General features: G+C 33.2%; 1 pseudogene; it reads right to left on the minus strand.

The window, feature by feature from the left end:
* Positions 1-579: 579 nt before the first annotated feature.
* LOC120138434 lies at positions 580-3,875 on the minus strand (annotated as a pseudogene).
* Between the last annotated feature and the right edge of the window lie 440 nt (positions 3,876-4,315).

The following is a 4,315-nucleotide window of genomic DNA, read 5'->3' on the forward strand; positions in this document are numbered from 1 at the left end:
GACATTGTTTCTTCGTGCTGTGGATGTCTAGTCATAACCAAACTTTTCTTTTCTGAAAGATCTTTGGAAAATGATGTATTTAAGAATGACTATCTTGATTTTTTTATGGACGTCAAGTTAGAGTTTATTTCATGTATTTGATTTGATATTTATTTTGATTTTGTCTTCGTGAGTAGAAAATGATCTTGAGAAAGAAAAATTAGACGATGTCATCGTGAGAGGAGAAAAATGGCCTTTAAGAAAAATGAAATAAGGATTTTAGGGAAAAACAATCTTAAGAAAGACTATATTGATTTTTTTAGACAAATAATATTGAGAAAGATGAAATTGGTTTCTCAAAAGAGATTATAAAGGCATCCTCACGAGAGGGGAAATAAAGTTTTATTGCATGCGATAATGAATGTATAATGCAAAGGTGCAAATTCATGTAACGTGTATATTTATGTTGATACATGTTTTCTTGATCAATGGTGGGAATGGTTGCATGAGCATTCTTCATTTTATCTCTGATTTGGTGTTCTTCATTTTTCACCAGAGTATACTTTTACAATTCTTGACTCGTGTCAATTACTTCTTGCCTCAACAAATTTTTACCCCTGATAAATTTAGCTTTCCTGCATGAACTTGTGCAAAATCCAATAAAATTTTTATTCTTTCTTTGAAAAGAGAATCCATCATTTCAAGCTTTGATGGTTGTGTATGTGTTGTTGCCTTATAGCGGGAAGTTAAAGGCCACTGCTTGGAGCTGACCACCGCATCAATTGATGGAATATCAGACTGCCTAGGAGATCCATTAGACACATTCATGCCAATGATAATGGTTGAAACCGTAGAAACAACTGAAATTGAAGGTGTTTTCTCAATTTCTAACATCGAATTCAGTCCTCTAAGCTTTGTATTGATTTTTAGAAGAAAATTCATAAGGTATTGATCATTGACCCTAGTTGGAGCCATACACTTGTGATTATGCCAAACTCGACAAGATTCATAAAGATTATAATTTTTCTTATTAGGTAAAATTCATAAAGGAGGAACTGTGGAGCTCCAAGAAGTTTAGATTGGATGTCCTCAAATATTTTATCCACTCTAACATCAGGATAGCAACGTCTGTTCTGATTTAACTCTTGAAACACATCAAAGGGAGGGTCTATCCTAATTCCTTTCATGTCTCCACATCTAATTAGATCTCTAACAATGATATTTGTATCATATCGTGCCGAGAAGTTAACCATATCCTATCATTCAATCTTAGGTGGCTCTACTAGTTTATTGTTGTTAAAATTTTGTCGCCCATTCCATGGAAAGAAATCTTCACCATTCCTCACTTTTAACCTTGGGGTTGTAGAAGAAAACCTTATCTTTGGGTCAAATTAGAATTTATAGAAACACTTCATGATCGCAACATTAGTTCAACGCCATAGTTACTGGTTCGTAAAACATTCGGTAACTTATTCATCCTTTCATGTGGCTTCTGCCTAGATTTTTCAACCAGATAAGCTTTTTGCATGGTGTTCAGAGCTTTTGTATAGCGTTGCAAGGACACCAAAGAGCAAAGGTCAATGGGAATAAGTGAGACGCTTTGGCTTGCCAACATTAATGCATGGGAAATCACCAGAATAATTCAACTGTATATTGTGATAATGGACAAAACAATCATATACAGTAAACTCCACTGTCTCTGCTTCACCATTTTCAGTCTTCATGCCTTTTTGACTCATTGAAAATAAATATATTTGATTCAATGATCTTGTATTCCTGGAAGATATGGGCCTTTAAAATGCTCTAACATTTATCATTTATTGCTCAAGTATTGATTTTAAGCTTGAGCTTTGTGTGTGATAGTCTTGTGTCGACCACCAAGATCTACTCCAGAGAGATTATCTTGTTTGAAAATGTTTTTATTCTTCTTTTATTTTCAAAATTTGAAAAAGATCAATTAAAATAATTTTGAAAAATGTTTAATCAAAAAAATTGAAAAAATATTACCCTTTTTCTAGGTTCCACAATTGATACCAGTCATAAGATAAGAGTTCATTGGATATCAAATAATTAATTACACTTTTAATCCTTCAAAAATTATAGCTATTTGACAAATGCTAAGATTAATGCTAATTTTGAGGTAGGGTTAAGTAATGAAATGATAAGATGTCTCAGGTTGTTGTCTTTGGTCAAGATCTGGCATTATTGTTTCTTTGATATTCATTAATCTGATGGAATAGCTTCTATGATCATCTACTAGAAGTGTTCTCTGGTTCTTATCTCTCATGAGCACATTCGGGTTGTGCAATGTCTTGTCAAGGGATTTGTGAGATCGTCTCCTATACAACAGCTGTACGATCTTCATATTCGAGCTGCATTTTCATGTTTTCAACTCGAATCCTTCTTTGTTTTCAAGAAGTTATTCAAAATTTTACATCTTAAACCCTATTTTTTTCATTTTTTCTCTATCATGCATTAAAGATTTTAGAAAATCTTTTGTAAATAAAAAATTAATCCTGAGAGGAGGGATGAAATCTTAAGATAATCTCTTCTGTTCATAAATCTATGTATGATTAAGAGACTTTTTAGGCGCATAGTGTAGGGTATGGTTCACGGTTATGAAAATATGGATAAATAGGCCTAAAAATGTTTAAGGGTTATCGAACCAAGGATCAATTCGTTCTTTGTATTCAATCTTCTCTTACTAGATTTGAATATTCTCGTATGTGTCTTATTTTCTCTTGATGTTCCATGATCTTATGGTGAATTGATTTTGGATCTTTGAAATTATAGTACTTGATCAACCTTGTGGCTTGAGGCTCAATGAATCACTCATCTTGAAATAGTTAATTTGTTCTCTTTCTTCTTTTTCTATCCTCGTCTTGATTTGATCTTCGTATTTTTCATTTGATCAACTTTGCGACTCGTTGTTATTTCGTATTTTATTTCACAATGACATAAATTGATGGTCTTCACTCCTGCGAGCATATTTCCTTCACCTTTGCCCCCAGTGTGGAGGGTGATCTTTGTTAGGGTTGAATGAGAAGAAAAAATAATTCAGACTCAAAATGGGGACAACAAAGGATATATTTTCTCATTTTGTGAATGGATAAATGAAAAAAAGTCATTCATCATTTCATACACGAAAGTCCTTGAAGAAGAGGTGTCTCTAGAGGGATAGATTTTCAGGATTAATTTTATTCACATGCAAACAATGTAGTTAATGCATGGTAGAAGTATTTTGAATTAATTTCCTTCTTTCTTCTTGCTTCTAGCATGTCTCAATTTTTAGGCTAATCTTCAGAAAGTTGATTCGAGATGCTCTATCATGTTTCCCATGGAGAACCATTCTCGTACAAGTAAACATCTTATACTCATTGCTTTTAGGTTTTATTGGTAGAAAAATATCGGTTTTGCGTCTAAGAAGACGACGGTGTGACTTTATTGGCTCAACGAAGGGTAAGGGTATGACTTTTTGTCTCGAGAAGATAAAGGTGATATTTCAAAGTCTCAAAGAGGTGTAATATCAAAATTTGGTATTTTGGTAGTGACCGTGAATTATTTCAGGTAAAGAATCAGGAGAATTTATTTTTTGTTTTAGATGGTACAAAAAAGGTCTAATATTGTCATATGTAAAAAATCTATAATTTTTGAACAAATAAAAGAATCTGTAATTCATTTGATATTAAAAGAACCACAAGATTAAAACTCATTCAACTGTTCACAACCTTAGAAGGTAGCATAAGTTCAATCATCAAAAGATTTAAAAAAATATTTAAGAAAATGTTAAAGAAAAACCAAAACGAGTTCAAACAAAACAATGCTCTTAATGCAAATGCAAGAAGGTTCATGGTAGATACAAAGATCTCTTCTTGATTAGCAACAAAATGCCCCATCATTCTTCCAATGTCCAAGCCCCCGAATCAATCAAATTCTGGACCTTGCACTTCAATGCCTTACAGTTTTTAGTGGAATGTCCGAAACATTCTTATGTGATAGCTGCATATGGCATCAACATCCTAGCCTTTAGGATATGGGGGCTTTTTTTTGGCTTGGACTAAACATGAGTCACAAGATTCTTCTCAATCCGCGTTGGAAGTAATTCCTCATAGGTGATTAGAATTGGATCAAATTAACTCTTTTCTCAGATCATCCTATAAGGCTCAGCCCTACGACCGGATGAATAGGCTCCCACCGTGTTAATTTCAACTTCTTCCTTTAATTTTTCAATTCTTGCTTCTATTCTTAATGTGGTGTCACGTGATTAGGATCACTTCATCAAATCCTCCACGAATTAATCCCCATGTTTTAATGAATGATGTATGTGAAAATGTTT

The sequence above is a fragment of the Hibiscus syriacus genome, unplaced genomic scaffold (genome assembly GCF_006381635.1).
Source record: "Hibiscus syriacus cultivar Baekdansim isolate YM2019G1 unplaced genomic scaffold, ASM638163v2 tig00110691_pilon, whole genome shotgun sequence".
Classification (NCBI taxonomy): Eukaryota; Viridiplantae; Streptophyta; class Magnoliopsida; order Malvales; family Malvaceae; genus Hibiscus; species Hibiscus syriacus.